The following is a 23964-nucleotide window of genomic DNA, read 5'->3' on the forward strand; positions in this document are numbered from 1 at the left end:
GTTTGTTTCCGGTTGCCGACCGAGTAGGGGTGGACGGTATGGTCTAAAATTTATATCACGGTATAATTTGAAGCATAGACGCCGGTAACGGTATATATCACGGTATCAGTGTTTCCGTTAGAATACTTTTTTTTGCCTGATAGGCAGGCTATATAAAGAATGACTATTGCAATGGCACTGTGCAATACTCCAATTCAGCCATTGGCAATTCAGCCGTTGGGTGGGGGGGCGCTGTTGAGCGGGCCTGTGACCAGACCTGAAAGCGCCCCTGGCTCTGCGGCTCTGCAGCTGCATGCTATTCGCAAATCCACTGCTGCAGCCGTCCTCCCGCTGCAGCCGTCGTTATCATAACACTACACACATATCATAATGTTTACAGCAAACTGTAGTTGATCACCAGGTATGTTTTATTAACGTAGAATAATTCATATAAGAAAAACGATAGGGAAATCTCTTACCTTTCTCTACTGGTTAAAAATGCCAGGAACTGAAATTGAAACTTGCTGTGCGCCGCAGTGATATGCGTTTATTATGAAATGACAATTGCGTGTTGACACGCCCACTGCGCGAAGCCTCCTAAATAACTTTTTCCAGTTTGCACATATCTATTATCTATGACTAATTCTATCTATTTTTAGGGGCAAATGCGATTGAAATAGTCGCGCTGTGGTTACATGACGTCATTGCTATTTTAGAGCTGCTCTACCGGTTACACGGTATAGTCAAAATCCATACCGTAGAGCAAATTCATACCGTTTATACCGTCCACCCCTACGACCGACCCTGCCGATTTAGGTGCGACCCAATATATTTTATGGGTTTATTATTTTTTTTGAATAAAGTTTCATAGAAATCTTAGTCAAACCCCCCCAGAAAGGAAGTCATTATATTAGCTTTAGTGTTAGCTCCGGTTAGCTCCCAGCGTGCAGTAGTTAGTACTATATTATCAATACCAGCCATTGGATTACTGTTTTCTAAATTGGGGAGGCTTTTAATCGTCAAGGTAAGAGGATTTTAAGTCATGGTATCCATAAACTTCAATCGGTTCGGATCCTTTGAATGAATGAGAATGTAAACAAACACGGCTTCCACGTAGAAATCACTGACTGCGCCCAGAGACGAGTCGTCGGCAAAAAAAAATTCAGAGTATATCTGCTTAGAAAACGTAATTGTCGAATTCAATTATTTTTTATTTCTCCACGTGGTAAATACACAGGTCACAACATGTTTACAGGAACGTTTTGGAGTTGTATTTGGAGTGTATTTGGTGACTGTAGGGCACTATAGGGAACGTCAGGCTCTAAAACCCCCCCACTTCCAGTGATGAAGCTAAGCTACGCTAACAGAGCGACTGTTCCCTAAGCTAAATGCACGCACAGAGACAAAAAAGGTATGTATCTTCTTGTCTAACTCCAGGGAAGATGTTAAATAAGCTAATTTCCCAAAATGTTGGCGTTTTCCTTTAACCAAGGGCGGGCCTGCTCCCACCACCGAACGTCCGTGTGGTGAGATGGCCGCCGAGAGGTCCCGTGATAGCAGGCGGCGGGGCTGGGTAGACGTTAGGCAGGTGACTGCTGGGGTAACGGCTCGGAGGGGCTGGAGGTGCGTGCAGTGTAGTGACGTCCGCTGCTGGGCTGAAGGGGTGGGGCGACACATGGGCTAAACTGTGGTGCTAGCCTAACTGAAGCTAAGCTGTGGGTCGGGACGCCTAAATATTAAAGGCAACCAACTTGTGTCTAGCCACGCCCAACTTGCGTCTAGCCACGCCCCCGCGGCGACGCGGCAGCAGCAGAGCGGCGGAGCTCTGTCGCGGCAGCATTATGTAGCAGTAATCCCCCCTCTTTTAACATCGACAACTAGCTCAACTGGTAGCACCGCCTTGCTGTGGATACTGCGGTCCGTTGGTGACACGTTCGATTCCCTTCATTTTTTATTTTTATTTTTTTTTTAGCGTGCAACGGTTAAGTTTAGGCATGTTAACTTTAAGCATTGTTTCGGAGTTGGTTAGGGTTAAGGTTAGGCATTGTTTCGGAGTTGGTTAAGGTTAGAGTTTAGAGTTTGTCTTAGAGAATGGCAATAGACAGCCTATTTCCGCGCTGCAGCTCTCTCGCGCTGCCGCGGTCACATGGGCGTAGTGGCCAATCAGAGAAACGCTAAACACAAGTTGGTTGCCTAAAATATTCACGCGGTCGGGACGACCCCCTGTCATGATGCCTATACTTTAGCTAAAACGCAACGTGTGCAATATCTACCACACTCTTCGGCAGTAGCTCGTCTGCTTCTTCGTTCACAATGTCTCTTTAGCATTAACTGAAAGCTAAGCTATCGCATATTCCATTACTAACCCGCCTCGTAACTGGGTTTATATCTCGCATGCTTGATGTCCGGAGCTCCAGCTCCAAGCGACCTCTTCCTTCTCTGGAAAACGATGAAGAGGAAGTTCCGGCGCCGCGCCCTGAGCCCATCCTTCTTCACCTGTGTCCCCCTGCCCAACGTCACCACCAGCTCCGGCCCTGGCGGTACCTGTATCATGTCCCACTATTAAGTGTCAATGTTAGGATAGGGAGGATCAAGAGAGGTCAGCAAGTTACACAACGTCATCGCGAACAGAGATAATGCAAGGAATTAACGTTAGACACATTGAATTATTGTTAGACATATTCAGGTGTCTACACAAGTATCACAGAGAAATTTCAAAGGTTCTCACAGTTGCACGAGGGTTTCACACAAAAAGCAGGATGGTTTGAAAGCTCGGCGTTGCTAATAAACATTTAAAAAAAAATTATAAACGTGTAAAGATCACTGAGAGCAGCATTGCATGAAAATGGATTCATCTCTTCTTCCGCAGTTTGACATGCCGGAGCGCTGTGATTGCTGGGCGCACCAGGCATGTCACAATGCAGAAGAAGAGAAGAAGCCAATCACAACCCTCCGGCATGTCACAATGCGGAAGAAGAGACAAATCCATTTTCATGCAACGCTGCTCTCTGTGATCTTTACACGTTTATATATATTTTTTTAATGTTTATTAGCAACGCCGAGCTTTCAAACCATCCCGCTTTTTTGTGTGACACCCTCGTGCAACTGTGAGTACCTTTTGAAATTTCTCTGATACTTGTATAATGAACCGTTTGTCCAAAACATCTCAAGTTGGGGCTTCCTCCCCTCAGGATAACTTGCTGTTTAGGCTACATCGAACCAGTACAAATTACAATTATATGAATTTGGTCAGAAAAAGCTAATTGTGGAATGTTATGTCAAGAGTGTATTTTTTCTTTTTTTTTCTTTTTTTAGGTTCAGATTCAGATTTCTTTATTCACCATATTGTACAGGTACAAATGGAACGTGATTTGACATTTCAGTGCATGATTGATTTTTTCACAAATAGGAACAACATAATAATAATAATGATAAATAAATAAGTGCAAAACAGGACAGAACAGTGAGACAACAATAAGACAGTAAAGTAAAGTGCAGTGGTGGGGGACATGGATACAGTGCAGCACAGTTCAAGTCCAGAGGTCCAGCCCTAGCAGCTCGCCGGAGGGGGGGGGAGCAGGGGGACACCTGACTCATTTACCAGGCGAGCTGCTGAGGGAAGAAGCTAAGTCTATGGTGGGACTTTAATGTCTTGGGCAGCCGAAGCCGCCTGCCGTGGGGGAGTATAATGAAGAGGCCGTGACCCGGGTGGGCGGGGTCTGCCATAATCTTCCTCGCCCTCCTCAAGGCCCTGGTGGAATGTAGTGACTTGAGGGAGGGAAGCAGGCAGCTGATCGTATCACCCGCTGCAGCTTGGCCTTGTCCCTGACCGTGGCTGCAGGGAACCAGGTGATGATGGAGAGGGTGAGGATGGACTGGATGATGGCAGTGTAGAACTGGACCATCATAGTCCTCGGCAGCCTGAACTTCCTCAGCTGATGTAGGAAGAACATCCTCTTCCGGGCCTTTTTATTGAGAGCGATGGTGTAGTGAAGCTCTTGGTGGTTAGGAAATGTAGTCAACAACACAGGGTGTCTAGTCAGGACACGGGAGGCAGGAACGTTCTTTGATGAGTTTTATTATCAATGGTCAGACAGATGCACAGGCAATTTCTACTTCTATTTCCCATTAACACGGTGGGAGTATGTGAGAGTGTGTGAGTGTGTGTGGTTCTAAATGGGGAGGAAACAAAGACATCAGCGTTACTAATACTTATTAATCAGTCTGTTATATACTATACAATATACTGTTGCTACAAGTAACATAAACCTCACGAGTGGAACTCTCAATGGGGATAAGCAGTGCTTTACCTGTACTAGTTACAGGGATAAACTGTGCTAAACAGATACTAAATACTATAATCAACAACATAGATTATACCCAATAGGCTAGATTATCACTATAAACATACTGGTAAATTGCTTCCTAAACAGCTGGTAGAATTATAACATTAGTATAAGCCTTAACCATATAAATCACCAACAATAACTAAGCGTCCTCATTATGCACATATTTAACACTTACTTGTGATCAGGGACGCACACATGAACTGAAGGAATCACTAAAGCCCACTAGTATATATAGATGGCTAGACATGTCTGAGAGGCATCCAGCTGCAGAACGGCAGAGCAGCCCCCCACAGCATTTATGTCTGAGAGGTGTCCAGCTGCAGAACAGCAAAACAGCACCCCACAGTCCTTATGTCTGCCCAGTCCTTGGGCCTTTTGTACAGATGGTGTTCAGCTCCCATTTCAGGTCCCGGGAGAGTGTCATGCCGAGGAAGCGGCAGGACTCCACAGAGGCCACCGGGGTGTCTCCCAGAATGATCGGGGTGGGGGGGGGCTGCCTTCCGCCTGAAGTCCACTACCATCTCCACTGTTTTCTGGGCGTTGAGGTCCAGGTTGTTGCAGCTACACCAGCTCAGCAGCCTCTCGATCTCCCTCCTGTAGGCGGACTCGTCCTCCCTTATCAGACCCACCAGGGTGGTGTCGTCCGCAAACTTCAGGAGTTTGACCGAGGGGTGCAGAGAGACGCAACTGTTGGGTGTACAGGGAGAATAGTAATGGGGACAGAACGCAGCCCTGTGGGGAGCCAGTGCTGATGGACTTGGGATCAGAGATGTTAATTCCCAACTTCACCCGCTGTGACCTGTTAGTCAGGAAGTCCGTGATCCACCTCCAGGTAGAGTCCGGCACCTGCAGCAGGGACATCTGGTGCTCCAGGATGTGCAGGAGGATGGTGTAGAAGACCGAGCTGAAGTCCACCAACAGAATCCTGGTGTAGGTCCCTGCAGTGTCCAGGTGGCCTGAATATTTCCCACAACAAAGTCGTGTTTCCGCGTCTCTGATTGGCCAGGTCATGTGACATGTACGCCCAATCGTGGGACCGCAAGTTTTTGGATGGTTAAGCTTAGGCGCTCTTTCGAAGTTGGTTAAGGTTAGAGTTTGTCTTAGAGCATGGCGATAGAACGCCTGCCCTGATTCCAAACTCTAACCTTAACCAACTGCGAAAGAGTCGCCTAAGCTTAACCAGTGATAAACTAGGCGTTAGGTAGTTTGCAGGCTGTTCGACCCGGAAATAGGCGCAGAACTTGCCGTCCCACGATTGGCGCACATGTCACATGACCTGGCCAATCAGAGTGCAAAACTCGAACGCGCAAACACAAATTTGTTGTGGAAAGTATAGACGCGTCCAGGTGTTCCAGGACATAATGCAGAGCCATGTTCACAGCATCGTCCGTGGAACGGTTGGCTCTGTATGCAAACTGCAGGGCGTCTAGGAGAGGGTCTGTGGTGGACTTCAGGTGGGCCAGGACAAGGCGCTTGAAGACCTTCATGACCACAGATGGATGAATTCAGATGTATCCTTTAATTTGTTAAGAGCTGTTTTATTGCACCCTCTCTGAGTCAACTCAGTATGTTGAGGGGGTGTGGCCCTCTGTTAATACATGAAAGGAGATGTCAAGTTAGTATCATCATAATACATGAAGTTGTGTTTCTAAACACATTAATGGAACCGGTGTGATTGCTTGCTATGGGATATTATCATTGGCTAACCTGTGCTAGCAGGTGATAAATACATTGTCCAGTTTTTGAGCCATTTACTAAATTGTAGAAAAAAATTTGTATTACTTGTTTGTGGACTAACTAGCTGAACTCAAGGTAACTGGAGTTGATTATGCAATCTGATTCTGTTAATATCCAGAGGGATCATAAAGATCAACAGGCTTTAGTCATAATTTTCACAACGACAACAGTTCTAACATTTTAGGCAATTATTATTTTTTAAAATATTTTTATTGGGTTTTACAGTACAGGTTTTCATTGCCGTCAATTATTTGTTGCTCCTTTTCTCCACAAGTGTACACAAGTATACCCACATATCCCCTTCCCCCCCTCCCCTTGGATCAAAATAAGTGAAAAAAAATATATAATAATAATAAATGACATCTTTACAACACCTTCAATGGCGTGCCTCCGCTCTTACTGACCACGGGAGAGAGCGGAGGGACTCATCCTATAGAAGCCCTCCTATATCTTCCCTTCTCAGATATTCATTAAATGGTTTCCATATATCCTCATAAACCTCTATTTTGTTCTTGATGATATGTTATTCTCTCCATTGACATGCATTGTGCCATGTTCTTAACACATTGGGCGCCATCACCGCCATGCATTGTGCCCATCATTATGCCCTCTCTGCCACTGCTGTAAGCCTATGGAGATGTTTACCTTCTTTGCAGGGCTATACCTTTTTTAATATTATAGCTATATCTGCATTACTATGGCCCATTCAACATCAGGTATCTATCGTTCCGGATGTGGGAACGTTATATTTTTTCATTCATACATTGTTGTGTTAATACCGTCGAGAATATAAGTATGTTTTTAAGCTTTTCTGCTGTAATTCCAAAAACGCTAGTTATAGGCCCTGAAGCATATTATAGATTATCGATTGGCGTTTCTTTCCTATACACGCTATATTAAAAAATTCAAATGTATATGATCGGTATACATTTTGCTTCGTCATGCGTGAAGCAAAAGGGGGCGTGGTCGTTTATAATTCCTTGATCGTCATTAACGGCTTTATTTAGTATGGGTTGATATATTGATCAGACTGATTACAAACAAAGAAAGGGACAATCACGCTGAAAGTAACGTTAGTGTCCTCTTACCGTTCGCCGATGAGACTGGAGGAAAAAGATCCCAATTATTTGACGTCGATCTGCTAGATCCATTTCCGGTTTGTATGACGCAATAAATGCCGAAATCATGTCGATTATTGCGTTTAGAAAGCGATCCAAATGCACTAGAGTGTGTATTGATCCACGCCACATATCTCTGGCGGAAGAATTTCCTCGATGCACCGATCGCCACTTCCGGTTTGGTGTGAGTGTAACTCGCCCGACCATACACCAGGCGGCGGTATTGAGGCGTTGCAATATCAGAACAGGGTCCGGCTGCGATCCGGAGGGAGGCTGGATGAATTATGAATGCCATGGCGAAAAAATTAAATATTGATTCCCAAACACGTGATACGCCGTTGTTGGCGTTCAACGCATGGCGGGCAATACCGATTTACGCCGTTTATGGCGCACAATGTGTTAATCCAAGCACCGATTGTGGGTGCGGCAAATTTCTTCCAATTGAAAGCTATTGTTCTTTTTGCCTGCAGTATAGCAAAGTCAATACATTTGTATTGTTTGGTTCTCAGGTTGAGATTTACTGGATATAGGTGTAGCAATATCATTTTGGAGTCTAATGGGATATTCACTGACGAGACATCTTTGATTTTATTCACCACCTCCCCCCAGAACTTCTTGATTTTGTCACATTCCCAAATACGGTGTATAAAAGTTCCCAGAGCCTCGGTACATTTAAAGCAACTGTCTGGTGTATTGCTGTTATATTTATTTAGTTTGACAGGAGTTATATAAGTCTGCATCAGCCATTTGTATTGAAGTATTTTTAAGCTACAGTTGGCTGTCTGTGTCTGAGCCTCCTCGCACGCTCTGTTCCAGTCCTCATTTGAGATCTCCTCTCCCAAGTCCAGCCTCCATGCCTCCAGTCTAGGTATTGACGTCTCCTCTGAACCAGATACAAGCCAGTTATAGAACAGTGATATCAAGCCTTTGCTATTGCAGTTCTTGATGATATTTTTTTCTAAGGATGAAAGTGTAGGATTTACCAGTGAATGGTTTTGCTGAGAGGAAATGAAACTTCTCAATTGCAAGTATTTAAAAAAGTGCTTCCTTGGGATGCTGTATTTTATTGATAGTTCCTCAAAAGACATCAATACCCCCTCTTTGTAAAGGTCAGATATTTTACTTATTCCTTCTTTTGTCCATAGTTTGAATCCAGCATCCAGTTTGCCTGGTTTAAATGAGACGTTTCCCCAAATAGGGCTGAATTGCGACATGGAGTTGGTTATTTTCATAAATTTCTTTACCTCATATACCATACATTAATCATGTTAAGCACTATGGGGTGTGTGTATTATGTTTTCTTAAAGAGGAACTATCTTATAAATGGCCTTTTTCAGTGTTTAGCATTGTTTCCTAGCTATGTGGACTTATATTAATATGATCTATGTCTCTAATTTTCATATTGGCGCATTCTTCTTTCATCTTGTGATGTCAGAGAGACTCAGCTGCATAATAATGTGGCCCCATGTGGCATCAGGCCACACAGTGGTTGGAGCCCAGGCTCAAAACGGCTTAAGATTTTGAGGTAGAAAAATGCTGTTTTTGAGTACTTGATTAGAAATACAAAACAATGAATTAAAAAAAAAAATTACAGAAGTGTTCCATAAACTCACAGGAATTGTGTAAAAGTGCCCAAATAGTGAAAGAAATAGTAAAATAGTTCCCCTTTAAGTATTTTGGCTCAGCTGAATAGTATACATGTATAAAATGTAATGGTAGTTGCACTGAGTATGCTTCCGCTTCCATCCATGATTAGAAAAATAAAACATTACAATTCTCAATTGTGCAGCCAGATAATGCCAATGAAGGTTAGGACACGTCAACCCCCCTGCATCAAATGGAAGGTACAACAGAGATAGGCGGACTCTTGGGACACTTCATATACATTTTGAGATGAGATGCAATCTTTCCGAACATTCCTACCGGTGGTGCCAAAGGGATGTTTTGAAATGGGTATAAGAACTTTGGTAATATGACATTTTTAATGTTTATCCTCCCTATCACAGAGATGGGCAAGAACATCCATCCCTCTATGGATTTGAATACTGAGTCTATCATAGGTTCGTAATTTATTGATGCTGTATTTTCTATTTGTGGTATTATTTTGATGCCCAGATAGGTGAAACTGTTCGAGAGCTTGAAAGGAAATGTTTGTTGGTCCGCGGATTGTCTCTCGTTATCATTAAGCAGCATAAGTGGTGATTTTGAGGCATTCAGTTTATATCCGGAGATACTACCGAACTGATCCATTATATCAAGCAGTGCGGGTATAGATGTGTGTAGGATTTTTAGGAACAAAATTACATTGTCCGCAAAAAGGGCTATTCTCTGATCTTTATTTATCAATCCCATGTAACTGCCTGTTAGCCCTGATTGCTATTGCTAACGGTTCGATAGCTAAAATAAACCGAAGCGGTGATAAAGGCGAACCTTGAGGGCAACCCCTGGTGATATTAAAGGGTTTAGATGTCACTTCATTTGTTAGTACCTCAGCTACAGAGTTTAGATGTAGTAATTTGATCCAGTTACAAAAGTAATTTCCAAATCCAAATCGATCAATAACGTCAAAAAGATGGGGTTCTCCGCATAGAGCGAGAGAAGACTCGTATGATGTGTCCCTTCTCCTTTTTGGTTGTAGAGGATATTGAAGACCCGTCTGACATTGTGAAACCCCTGTCTCCCTTTTATGAATCCATTTTGATCGTCTCCCCCACTATCTCTGGGAGCACGTCCTCTAGTCTTTTGGCCAGGATTTTACTAAGAATTTTGGTGTCGTTGTTTATCGAACTTATAGGATGTAGGTTCTCGCATTTAGTGTTGGTTTTGCCTGGTTTTGGGAGCAGAATAATCAGGGCCTCTTTCGTTGAAGCGGGTAAATAGCCATTAACAAAGGATTCTAGGTACATTTCAAAAAGGGGGGTCACTAATTTATCTTTAAAATGTTTATATAAGTCAATTGAGAGGCCGTCTGGTCCCGCTGTTTTTCCGGATTTTAATGCACCCCTATGGCCTGATATCTCTGTTATGTTTAATTGTTCGTCCAGGGTTTTCTGTTGGGGATGTTAAGTTTATCAAGAAATTCAGTTTGGGTATCTTCACTAATGTTATATTCTGAACTATATAATTTTTCATAAAAGGTTTTAAATGCTGTATTAATCTCTAATGGATTGATTAACAGGCCCTGCATTATTAAATATATATTATTTCCATTTCCATCCTCTATGTCAGGGGTTCCCAAACTTTTCAGGCCAGGACCCAGAAAATAAGGCGTCAGAGAGCCGCGGCCCAATGCACATCGTCAGGCTTTTCTTTTTTCTTTTTTTTTGCCAGGCGACCGATTTTTTAAGCCAAATATCACTTCAATCCTATTAAGTTAGTTCAAGTTAGTTATTCATTTATATGTGCTATTTATGAGAGGGCTAACTTGTTGCAAAATAATAATGATAATAATAATAGCCTCATTAAAATACTATTGTTGCTTCGGTTGTTTTCAGCGTTTTATGTGCATACTGTTATTTAGTTTGAAATGTTCATTGAAATAAGTAGAATTTTCGTTTTTGTTTATTTATTAAGTTAATATAAAACCATATAGTCACATTTTAGAATACAATAGAATATAATTTTAGAATACAACTAGAAACACTGTCCTGGCCTGCTTCTAAGTTCAGTGGCCTGACAATTTTTTTTCTTTTTTTATCATCTCGCGGCCCACCCGTGGCTGCTCGCGGCCCACTTTTGGGTCGCGACCCCGACTTTGGGAACCACTGCCCCTATGTTAGTGATTGTTCTCTCAGTCTGTTGTTGTTTGATGCGCCATGCAAGGAGTCTACCAGGCTTTTCTCCTTGGTCGTAATAATTCAGTTTTAGCCTCATCAAATTTGCAGCAGCTTTATCGTATGTTATCTTGTTGTATTGAGTTCTATGTATTAATAATTGTTTTGAAATTACATGTTCGTTCTGTCCTTTCTGAAACCTTAGGCAATTTGACATCAACATACCTTCTGCTAAAAACGCAATGGAATTGAAAAAAAAAAACATCAAGAATGTGTGAATCTCTGACTAACCTGATTAAAGGATCGGATGGATAAAGCGGACGTTAACTGGGTTAAGGCGGATGCCAAGGCTGACGCTTTAAAAATTACACATAGACGACTTCAAATTACACATCGATGCTAAATTCGAAGAGGTTAAAATAGCGGCCGCAAATCAAACCGAGCGTATTACTGCAGTGGAAAACACTGTGCTCGAAATCACATTGAAAGTCGAGGAGAACAAGAAGACTGTGCACGATGAATTCATGGAGCTAGCGGCGGAGATACAACAGGTGGACAAAGCGCGTTGGAAGAAAATACAAGACATCGAAGAGGAAGCAATGGAGAGGCGGCGCGAGACCGAACGTCACTACCGTAGATATAATTTCCGTATTGTGGGATTGGATGAATCAGTCAATTGCACAGACGACACATTTCCAACAGTGTTAGCTGAAATTCTAGGTAAACAGATCCTCCCCACAGTGCCGTTAGTGGACCATTGTTATAGAATCGGTACACGGGACCCCAAAGGCAACAAGACGAGGGTTATCATTGCTACTCTGCGCAAAACAGAAGAGACGCGATCATCAGAGAGGCACGCAATCAATGGGGGAGACTGAAATATAATGACAAACCAGTGTCTTTCTACGAGGATTTATGCAGGGAGGCCATTTCCCGACGTGCCCCTTACAAAGAGGTGCTGCAGAAACTCTACAGGAGAAAACTCAAACCCAGCCTTCGCTACCCAGCGTCTCTCCATCTTGGCGGAATATGGTAAAAGATTCGGGTTACGCTCGCCTAAAGACGCAGAGGAATACATGAAGCAACATGATATCGGCCCCCTGGGGCCAGACACACCATAGGCCCGTCTCAGAAGACAAGCCTATTCATCTCTCTCTTTTTCTTACTTTTTATAATTTTTATTAGAATGACTTTGCCACGGCTCAACTACAAAAGCGACAGCAGATATGCCTGTAGGCAACACTGAGGTACAAAGTGTTTAATACGAAATGATAGGCACTATATTTATAGATTTCTGGTTTTTGGGCAGGCAATAATCCAACATTGACATTGGGAACACTCTAGTCTAGAATATTCTGGATTCTTCTTTCGACCTTTCAGGGACACACTGGAATATACTGGAAAACACTAGAAGGACATAACTCTTGGACAGGAAGAATATTCTGGAACATAACATCAGTGTTTACAAATTTACAAGGGTATTCTACAACTTTCTAGAATACACTGTACTCCTACAATGAAGGCCTGTAACAATAACATCCTGCATATGAACCAGATATGGAAGTTCAATAAGGTTTTAAAAACATCCTCATCTAAAGGTATAAGCATGATAAGGTTATTTTAATATTTTAAGCAATTGCTCCACTGCTTTAGGGATTTGCATAATTTAGTTCTAAAAATCTATTTTTTTTGGTTTGAGTTTTATTTTATTTTTGATTTTTTTTGATTTTTTTTTACGCGTCTATGGAACACAGCCCTGTACGACTCTGAGGGAGGGGGACTTAGGGGATTATTATTTGTATATATGTATGTTTTTAAGCTCGGCTCTCAACGGGACCTCAATAGTTGGATGTATATTCATTGTAGATTCGCACTCCAGAAGCATTACCAACAACTACACAACAACATGTATAGATTATGGCTAGTTTGAATATAATGATCTGGAATACTGGGGGAATAAATAATCAACACAAACGCAAAAGCGTGCTCACACTGATGAAAAACAAACAGGTTGACGTGGCTCTGCTAAGCGAAACGCACATTTTAGTGGAAGACAAAGCTACGTTAGCGGACAACATATACCATAACATTAGTCACTCTTCCTTTGGAACGAGAACCCGTGGAGTTGCCTCCTATAACTATAGCTAAGATTGTACACAAGAACAGGAAAATAGCGTTGGTAGTAGGGCTGGGCGATATGGCCTAAATATGATATCACGATATTTTCTGACCTTTCGGCGATACACGATACACATCACGATGTTTTTCTTTTTTACCCCAAACAATTCATTATGAGGCTTACCAAGACAGTATTTGAGTTTGCAAGCTAACATTAAAGACAAAATAAAATACCCATGCATTTAGCATTTTTATATTATATATTAGATTTAGATTATTGGATTATTAGATTATATATTGCATATATTTAGCAATGAGATATTATATGATTTAGATATGAAATATGATGAATTGAAAATGGGGGACCCTGATGTAAACAAGACAAAAGTCTTTCTCTGGTCTGCATCCCCTTAACAATTGTAATTGAGCTGTACTGTACCCATTCTGCAATATGTTAATAAAGTTTTAAATCAATCAATCAATCAATCAATCAATCAATAGCATTTTAATGAAACTACTGTATATTTGTATGTCTCTAAATGTTTTGATGAATTGAAAATGGAGGACCCTTATGTAAAAAAGCCGAAAGTCTTTTTCTGGTCTTCATCCTCCTGTACTGTATTGTACCCATTCTGCAATCTGTTAATAAAGTTTTCATTCATTCATTCTGACGGAAAACAGAATAATTTTGATTGACAGTGCTGACAACAACAAAGCTACTAATCAATCAATCAATCAAATTTATTTATAAAGCACATTTCACATGACGCGTGTCAACCAAAGTGCTGTACAGAGGGTAAATACACAAGATACATATAGACAACAATCACACTCCGTTTTATGGGAGGGCACACAGGCAAACGCATAGAAAAACAGGGCATGAGTCAGTGAACGGGAAAGGCTAGTAGGTAGAAGTGGGTTTTGAGCCTCGATTTGAAGGCATCTATCGAGGGGGCGAGCCTAATGGAGGTGGGGATGCTGTTCCACAGTTCAGGGGCTGCGATAGCAAAGGCACGGCCCCCCCTGAGCTTGAGGTTAGACCTCCGGACTGTCAGGAGCCTCTGATCGGCTGACCTGAGGGACCTGGTGTTGGAATAGGGGGATAGGAGTAGGGCTGGGCGATATGGAAAAAAATCATATCGCGATAACGATATGATAATTTTATTTTATTTCTCGATATCGATAATTATCGAATTGTTATAAGTATAACAAAAAAAAAAAACATTTTTTTTTTTTTTTTTTAACAACAGATGTATGTTTATTTTGCAGCAATTCTTTGTCATTGCCGCCATCTTTAGTGTTACATCCCCTCACACTCCAGTTCTCAGGCTGCAGCTGGTTTAAAAGCTAAAGTAAACCGGCTTCTCTGCTGGCTGTGGCTCCAGAGGAGTTGAACAGTTCTGGCTCTGCTAGTTTATTTTCGATCTTTTGGCGCTTTTTTGGTGGACAAACCACTGCACATGTGCACTGTGACTCGTGACTGGAGTCTAGTTCTGCTAGCACACATAGCCTACTGTGTACAGACGGTTTCAAAATGTATTTTAAATTAGAAAGCAAACAAAATAAATGGACAAGAGAAAAAGAAATCTGAATTTGGTCAGTATTGTCATTTGGACAAGCAAAGCCATTACTTTAAGTTGCAGGCAAGAAAGACAAGTCTGTCCACTGTCTCTTAAAACTGCCCTGTTGCAGGTAAAAAAAATATATATATTTTTCGATTTTTTTTTAATTTCGATATTCGATATCGATTATTAAAATATATCGCGATATTTATCGTTATCGTTATATCGCCCAGCCCTAGATAGGAGGTCTGAGATGTAGGAGGGTGTGTGACCATTAAGGGCTTTAAAAACAAATAGGAGAACCTTAAAATCTATCCTGTAGCGTACTGGGAGCCAATGAAGGGAGGCAAGGACAGGGGTGATGTGGTCTCTCTTGCGGGTTCCGGTCAACAGTCTGGCAGCAGCGTTTTGTACCAGTTGTAAGCGGGACAGGGAAGACTGGTTAATGCCTATATAGAGGGAGTTGCAGTAGTCTAATCTAGATGAAATGAAGGCGTGGATGACTAACTAACATTAGCTCCCCGTGGCCGACGAGTAGGAGACCAGTGCTCTGCAGAATGACTAAACGAGGCATAATGATTTTACTGCAACGAATGTTATAATAAAAGCCTTTCCATACATCGGTCTGATTGAAAACTTTATTAACAGACCGCAGAATGGGCATATCTCAGCACGGGCTGAGATATGAACGAGTAACGTGTGGACCAGATTGACGCGACACAATCCTCTTGGGCGAAACATCACGATATCCACGATACGTTGAAAAAGTGTATCGTTAATGAACTGTACTCTATATTTATATAATATCGTCATATCGCCCAGCCCTAGTTGGTAGCGGTATACGCCCCAAATTTGTACGAAGCTAATTTCTTCACTACACTTACCAGAACAATGTTAGACCTTCCTGAATACTCATTTATAATTGGTGCGGATTTTAATGCCATTTGGGATCCAGGGATGGATAAATCTTATCCCTCCTTTTCCAACGAACAGAAAAATTCATCAAATGCGTTAAAGGATTGGTCGAAGAACACAGGTGTAAATGATCTATGGCGATCACTCAACCCCACGACCCGGAAGTACTCTTGTCGATCTGCAAGACATAACACACTTTCCAGAATAGATTATGTTTTTGCATCCCCGAGACTATTTGATAACTATGATGTGGAAATGGTACCCAATGCATTATCCGATCACTGTTATTTACTCTTAAAAGGATCATTTGGTATACTGTCATCCCGAGCCCCAAGATGGCGATTTAACTCTATGCTGCTTAATAACAAGGAATTCATTTCACAACTCAAAGAAGCTCTCTCTGTATTCCTACTGGAGAATGCAAATTCGGTGCAGGACCCCAGAATGTTATGGATGTCGGTAAAGGGATTGATCAAGGATTTTACCGGGTGCTTTTCCTCCAAAATACGCAAGAATCGTTGCTCAAAACTGGCGGAACTGGAAACGCTTTACTCTACGTTATTTACTTCTTTACAATACAACGACTCGGTTCGACTGGAAACTCAAATTAATGTGCTAAAAAAAAGAGATTAACGCCATTTTTATAAACAACAATCTGAAGTACAAATACGTAGCACAAGACAACAGCATTACTCTCAAGGTTCTAAACCAAGTCACCTACTAGCTATGCGATTAAGAGTAAACGCAAAATTTGCAGATATAACTACCATTAAAGCACAACAAGGACTTGTTACAGACCCTAAAAAAATAAACGCGACATTCAAAGAGTTCTACTCCAACTTGTATAAATCAAACGACCTTCGATCAAAACAAAATGGACACATATCTTAATCAAATGAACCTCTCCAAACTATCAGAGGATGACGCTAAACAGTTAGAAACACCCATCACACTAGATGAACTCAGGAAGGCCATATCCGAAATGCAAAGTGGTAGGGCTCCAGGAAGAGACTGTGTCCCACCAGAAATGTACCTCTCATGTTGGGACATAATTGGACCCCTATTACTTAATATGATTTTATACTCAGTCAAGGAGGGGAACTTCCATAAGAACGACAATATTGCACTCATAACAGTCCTCCTTAAAAAAGACAAAGACCCCACCGAGTGCGGTAGTTATAGACCCTTAAGCCTCCTCGGACCCGATATCAAACTGTACTCTAAGGTATTAGCCATCAGACTTCAAAAGCATATGACGTCTTTAGTTCATCCGGATCAGACTGGCTTCATAAGAGGCCGCTTGATTCACGGATAACATAAGACGATTACTACACGTACTAGATGCCAGCAAGGACGACACCACACCTAAGGCGATGCTGTCCCTGGATGCGATGAAAGCATTTTATAGGTTGGAATGGTCGTATCTATGGGCAGTATTAGAAAGGATGGGGTTAGGAAAAGGATTCATGGTTCACCTCCTACCTCGGTGATAGAAGCTGCTCCGTTAACATCGGAAACTGCTCCTCCCCCTCTGCCTCTCTCTCTTGCGGGGTTCCACAAGGCTCCATCCTTGGCCCTATCCTATTCTCCCTATACATGCTGCCCCTTGGTCTGATAATTAAAAAACACAACATCTCTTTCCATATTTATGCTGACGACACTCGGGTCTATCTCCCCATGAAACCCAACAATATAAACAATCTTGACAGTCTTCATTCCTGCCTAGACTACATCAAATGCTGGATGGCACACAATTTTCTACAGCTCAATCACTCAAAATGTGAAATCCTCCTTTTCGGCCCTCCAAACCAAACCAATGTCATTGCCAGCAGCCTGGGTAACCTGTCTCCCCTAGTCAAGCCCTTTGTTAAAAACCTGGGCGTGCTCTTTGACCCCGAGTTTTCCTTCAATAGGCAGGTAAACTCGGTGGTGAAGGGGTGCTTTTTCCAGCTCCGATCCATAGCCAAGATCAAGGCCATTCTCTCCCCCTCAGACCTGGAAAGAGTAATTCACGCCTTCATATCCTCACGCTTAGACTACTGTAACTCCCTGTACCTGGGGCTAAATAAATCCACCATAGCCCGTCTACAACTCCCCCAAAACGCTGCCGCTAGACTGCTCACAGGTACCCGGAAGAGAGCTCACATCACCCCTGTACTTGCCTCCCTCCACTGGCTCCCGGTGCGCTTTAGAATAGACTTCAAGGTCCTCTTAATGGTTTATAAAGCCCTAAATGGTAAAGCCCCTGCTTACCTAGCAGACCTCCTCACCCCCGGCCTATACCAACGCCAGGGCCCTCAGATCGGCTGATAAGGGTCTCCTAACCACTCGTAGGTCTAACTTCAAGTCTGCGGTCGCAGCCCCTGACCTCTGGAACAGCATCCCCATGTCCATCAAATCTGCCCCCTCCATCGAGTCTTTTAAATCAAAACTCAAAACCCACCTATATCGCCTGGCCTTCCCTGACTCACTTTGACTCTTGCCGTACTTGTTGACGTGGTGTTCTGTTTTTCCTTTGTCTATCCGTTGATTTTATTTAATTTTTCTGTTTATTTTATACTTTTCTTTGTACTTAGCTTAGCTATGTGAAGCACTTTGGTTGACAAGCGTCATGTTTAAACGTGCTATACAAATAAATTTGATTGATTGATATGATTAAAGTATTATACAAAGACCCATCGGCCATGATTACAACAGGTATAATCACCTCCGAAATCTTTCCGGTATCACGCTCTTCTAGACAGGGTTGCCCTCTTAGTCCCGGACTATTCGATTTATCATTAGAGCCTTTAGCACAATATATAAGACAATCCCAATCCATAGAACCAATCGTAATCAAGGGCACACAACATAAAATTAGTTTATATGCGGACGACGTAATACTGTTCATGCAAAACCCTAACACCGCAATGCCTCATCTTCTCAAGTTGATTGATGACTTTGGCGATCTATCAGGATTTAAGATAAATTGGCCAAAGTCGGCTTTTCTTCCACTTAACGCCCCTGAAAAAAAATATATACTCCTTCCAGAAGAAATACCAATGGTTAAACACTTTAGATGTTTGGGAGTTGAAGTATTCCCTACCATAAGCCAAACGGTGAAGCACAATTACATACAAATCCAAAATAAAATCAAATACGACTTTGACAGGTGGTCAAAACTTAAAAACTCAGTACAGGCACGGGTATCAATAGTTAAGATGGATGTCCTACCTAGAATCAACTTCATCAGCTCAATGCTACCGTTACCCCCTCCAGATGGTTACTGGAAAAAATTACTCTTCCGCATACAGATTTATTTGGAATAACAAACCACCACCTATAAAAAGATCCACCGCGAGGGGAGCTCCAGTAGCTCACCGCGTACCTCGAACGCTATTTCGGCGTCGGGGACAACCGTGCGCGTCACGGATCTGGGGTAGCGAGTTCGACTCCCGGACAAGCCGTACTTTCTCAGAGTGTCTTTCCCCCCATCTATACCCCCATTCAACCTGTTTCTGTCGGTCATACTTGACCAGAAAAAGCGATAAACGCGAAAAGAACCAGATGACTGGTCAAAGTTAAAAAAAAAAAAAAAAAATCCACCGCACAGAGAAACAAAGCCGACGGAGGTATGGCATTTCCAGATTTTTTTCCACTATTTTAAGGCGTACACTTTAAGACCACTGACAACCTGGTTTGATCCCCAAGCATCAGTATCCTGGAGAAATTTAGAAGTAAATATAGTAGCACCACATAGACTGCAGGACATAGTATGTACACCAAATTATCAATTAAACAATGCGAACTGAAATTTGGCCCCATTTATTACTCATGCGATCCGGATATGGTGTGAAACACAAAAAAAAATTCTAACCCACATAAATGGCATAATCATACTCCCGTATTCAATAACAATGCACTCCTGATTGGAAAACGACCAATAAGATTCCCTAGATGGGAAAAGCAGGGCATACACACATTAGGAGATGTTTTCAACAAACAGGGTTTTCGTAGGAAATACACAAAAAATGTAATCTCACCAGTTCCACATATTATTTTTACGCACAGTTATTGTTATGTTTGAAGGCTCATGGTGTCCCATTAAGGATACCAATTGTACACCACAGATACCACAAATTCTTCTATGAAAGAGAGATTTTTATCATCAATTACTAACGTCCTCGTATGAAATCCTCCATCTAGACTCAGTCTGGAGGAGGGATAAACCAGACCTGGAAATAAATTTTTTGATTGGCAAGAAGCCTGGGCAAATGTTCGACTTGCGTCACGTAACCCGGACCATCAACAAATCAATCTTAACTAAATTCATAGGACATACCTGACTCCTATAAGACTGAACAGAATGGGTCTTAAACAAGACTCCAGATGCTCCTTATGTACAAATGGGGATGAGGGTACATTTATGCACATGTACTGGGATTGCCCACCAAGTTCAAGTTCTTTAATAGTTGTCATACAGAAGTACAGAATACTTTCATACAAAATGCTTCTTACTGTTACGCTCCAGAGACTGTGCTAGACAAGATAGTATCAAATAACATAATAACATAATATAGCATGAATTTAGAAGAAGAAAATGAGGTCACAGTGTTCGGTATAGACATATGTACAATGTTCTGAGTTACCATATAATATACAATACACAATACTATGCAGTGTACTAATGTACAGTACTATCTAGTGCAAAGCAGAAATGGGATGAGGTACAATTTTAGGTACAATTTACAGTAAGGTGTACGAGTTGTAGTGCAATCCTTCATCCATAAATATAAAGTGTGGGGAGTGGGTGCTACAGTGTGTTTGTTTAAAGTGGGTGTGTGCTATAAGTGTGTGGAGTGGGTGCTACAGTGTGTTTGTTTAAAGTGAGTGTGTGCGTGTGGATGTGTGTGCTATGTGCGTTTGGTGGTTGTTGTTGTGTAGTGTTCATTCATTGTTCGTTTAGCAGCCTGATGGCCTGGGGATAGAAGCTTCTTCTGAGTCTTTCTGTGCTCGCCTTGAGACTCCTGTATCGCTTGCCTGACCGCAGCAGTTCAAAGAGGCAGTTGTTCGGGTGACTGGAGTCTTTAATGATTCTCTTAGCCTTGCCCTTGCAACGCTTGTAGTAAATGTTCTGGAGGGTGGGGAGCCCCCCTCCAATTGTGCGTTCGGCTGAACGTGTCACTCTTTGTAGTCTGCTTTGGTCTTGTGCAGTGCTATTCCCAAACCAGGAGGTGATGTTGCCGGTCAAGATGCTCTCTATTGTACATGAGTAGAAGTTCTTAAGGATCTTCTGGCTGACTTGGAACTTCCTTAGGCGCCTGAGGAAGTAGAGGCGTTGTCGTGCCTTCTTCACAACACTGTTAATGTGTGTGGTCCATGTCAAGTCCTCGGACAGTTAAGATATTCTGGAAAGAAGTGACCCAGCAATTAGGGCTGACCTTTGATTTTTTTTTGGCAATCGATGCTTCGGGGCCGAGCTTCGATTTTAATTCGAAGCTTCGAATTTAAAAAAAAATGTAATTAATTATTATTATTTTTTTAATATTTTTAATATTTTTTTAATATTTTCTTTATCTTATGTTGTGGGACTTGTACAGCACTTTGGTAAACTTTGTTGTTTTTAAATGTGCTCTATAAATAAAGTGGATTGGATTAATGAATTAAGTAGCCCCTTTCGTGACTGACGCAGCCAACACGGCTGTGTGATTTAATTCAAGGTGGATCGCTGTTGTCATTTGAACAACTTCAGATTTCATGGGAACTACCAATCCCCCAAATCAAGAATGTTTAAGATGAATGAAGTAAGATTTTGATTATTTGAAATATGGCCTGTGTAGACTAAACTATGCACAGAATTATGTCAGTCTACAAGGTCCGGATTCTACATGGTCCGGCAATGTAGACCTTGTAGACTCCACTACAGACCAATTATCAGTGAATGTTCATGCATTTTTAAGAAGGGCTACTTCCACAAAAAAACAAAGAACTCACCAAAACATCTCAGTAGCACCTTATCTAAATGTTCTATTTCATATATGGAGATTCATATTTATTTATGTATTGCATGCATTTCTACATTTTATTTCCTATTTTGTTTATTCATCCCAGTATCTTTCTTTCTTATGTGTGGAATTATACAAGGCATTTACATTCACATTTACATTTAGTCATTTAGCTGACACTTTTATCCAAAGCGACTTACAAGTTCTGTACGACAGGTCATCAGGAAGGATACAACTCTATCAGCTGAGTAACAATATTCATCAAAGTGTTGCGTGTTACAGTGTAGGTTAGTTTATTAGGACAAGTGCATGACAGTAAGGTTAGTTAGGGTTAGATTTTTTTAATTTTTTTTAATATCTTTTCAGATAATGGTTGAAGTGCGTCTTTAGTCGACGGCGAAAGATTGGACGGGATTCGGCTGTTCTAACTGGGGTGGGTAGTTAATTCCACCATTGTGGGGCAAGGACTGAGAATAGGCGTGTAGGTGGTGTATATGTGTTTGAGGATGATATCCTTCAAACAGGCAATAGTGATGATATAATTTGGGCAGTGCTGAGCTGGGTTACTTTCCTCCAGTGTATTTGTCCCCCGGCCCCACCCAATGGCCCCATGCACACACACACACACACACGCACACGCACACGCACACACACACAGAAGTAAAAATAAAATAAAATAAAAAGTAAAAGCTTTTTTTTAATATATAAACTTCGATTTTTTTTTTAATGTTCAAAGCTTGTGCCATCGAACGAAGCTTCGAAGTATTTAAGGCTGCGGTTACACCTTTCGTTTCATTTTTGTTTCATTGTCATACGCGTTTCGCCGCGACGTCCTGCGCCTCGAGTCACACTTTCGTTTTTTTTTTGTTTTTGTCACCTGAGCACACTGATGTAGTACACTGCCAAAGCAGTAGGTGGCAGTAGGTGGCGAACATGAAGGCAATTTCAACCAATCAGAACTTGAATGTGCCAATACACTTCCTGGTAGCTCCAGCAAAGAAAATGTCAACAAGGCAGACTCCTATGGGCGCCACCATCTTGCCTATTTACTCAATGCAGCAATTCTTTTTCAGCAAAGCCTAATAAAAGTGCAATAAACAAAACGGATACATTCACTGTGTGTTCTGCCTGTCATTTGTTGATGAAACAAAACTAACAACACAAGTGACCACCAAGAGCGGATAGTTTAGTCTAAAAAAAGATCGGTAGCATTGTTAGCTGCATGCTAACGTCAATGGAGTATGCCATTATAACAGTATAGCATTGTGGCTAGAAGCTAACGTTAGCTCACGCTATTTAGCCAGCACCAAACTGATGATATCGAGAGCTATCAGTAGTTAGATAACATTAGAGACAACGCTGTGTGTATTAAACAAAGGTGAATAGATGACTGGGCCATTTTGTTTAATGCTTGTTAAGTTGAAAGAGGAGCTTTGAGCTAACAGGATCTGATAGCTCACGTTAGCCAGCTGCTCATGCAATCGGTAATGCTAGCAGAATGAATGGATGTAAACTTTGCATATGGGTACAATACAATACGGCTCAATACAAACAATTGTTAAGGGAATGCAGACTGTTGTAGCTTGGACTGGGATCCTTATAACAATAACTTGACAACACATGGTAGCTGCAGCTATTTGGGACAGCTCTGCCTCTGTCCCAAACACACACACACACTCTGTTGTCACCGGAAGGGCACGCAGATGGTATCTACTGCGCATGGGCGTTTTCGCAACAACGGCTCATGCAGACTACACGCTGTTGTCGGCGCGTTTTTTAGCGGTTCTCCAAAACGCAAACACAATTTAGCGTTTCAGCCGTATCTACAAAAAAACGCCAAACTCATTTCTGTGTAATAGGGACATGAAACGTATTCAAAAACGTATAAAAAAACGCCACAAAAACACCAGTCTAACCATGGCCTAAGACAGCCCTACCAGCAATTATCAAATCTCTTAAAGGGGAACTATTTTACTATTTCTTTCACTATTTGGGCACTTTTACACAATTCCTGTGAGTTTATGGAACACCTCTGTAATTTTTTATTTTTTTTAATTCATTGTTTTGTATTTCTAATCAAGTCCTCAACCGCATTTTTCTACCTCAAGATCTTAAGCCGTTTTGAGCCTGGGCTCCAACCACAATGGTAAACCACTGCCTCGCCTGAACATTATCATGCAGCGGTGTCTCTCTGACATCACAAATCAGCACATTTTCAGATGACTCAGTTCAGTGAGGGTGAATATTGTGAGAGGAGAATTGGAAGAATGCGCCAATATGAGAATTAGAGACATAGATCATATTAATAGAAGTCCACATAGCTAGGAAACAATGCTAAACACTGAAAAATGCCATTTATAAGATAGTTCCCCTTTAACTTTTAATATACCTGTACACCCCTCTGTATTACTGTTAAATGATGTTTTTGA

General features: G+C 41.8%; 1 protein-coding gene across 1 annotated transcript in view; it reads left to right on the forward strand.

The window, feature by feature from the left end:
• sirt1 (sirtuin 1) overlaps positions 1–23964 on the forward strand; it is a 60766-nt gene that overhangs the window by 5023 nt on the left and 31779 nt on the right. The window lies entirely within an intron of this gene.

Source organism: Notolepis coatsorum, assembly GCF_963971535.1.
Source record: "Notolepis coatsorum genome assembly, chromosome: 9".
NCBI classification, from domain to species: Eukaryota; Metazoa; Chordata; class Actinopteri; order Aulopiformes; family Paralepididae; genus Notolepis; species Notolepis coatsorum.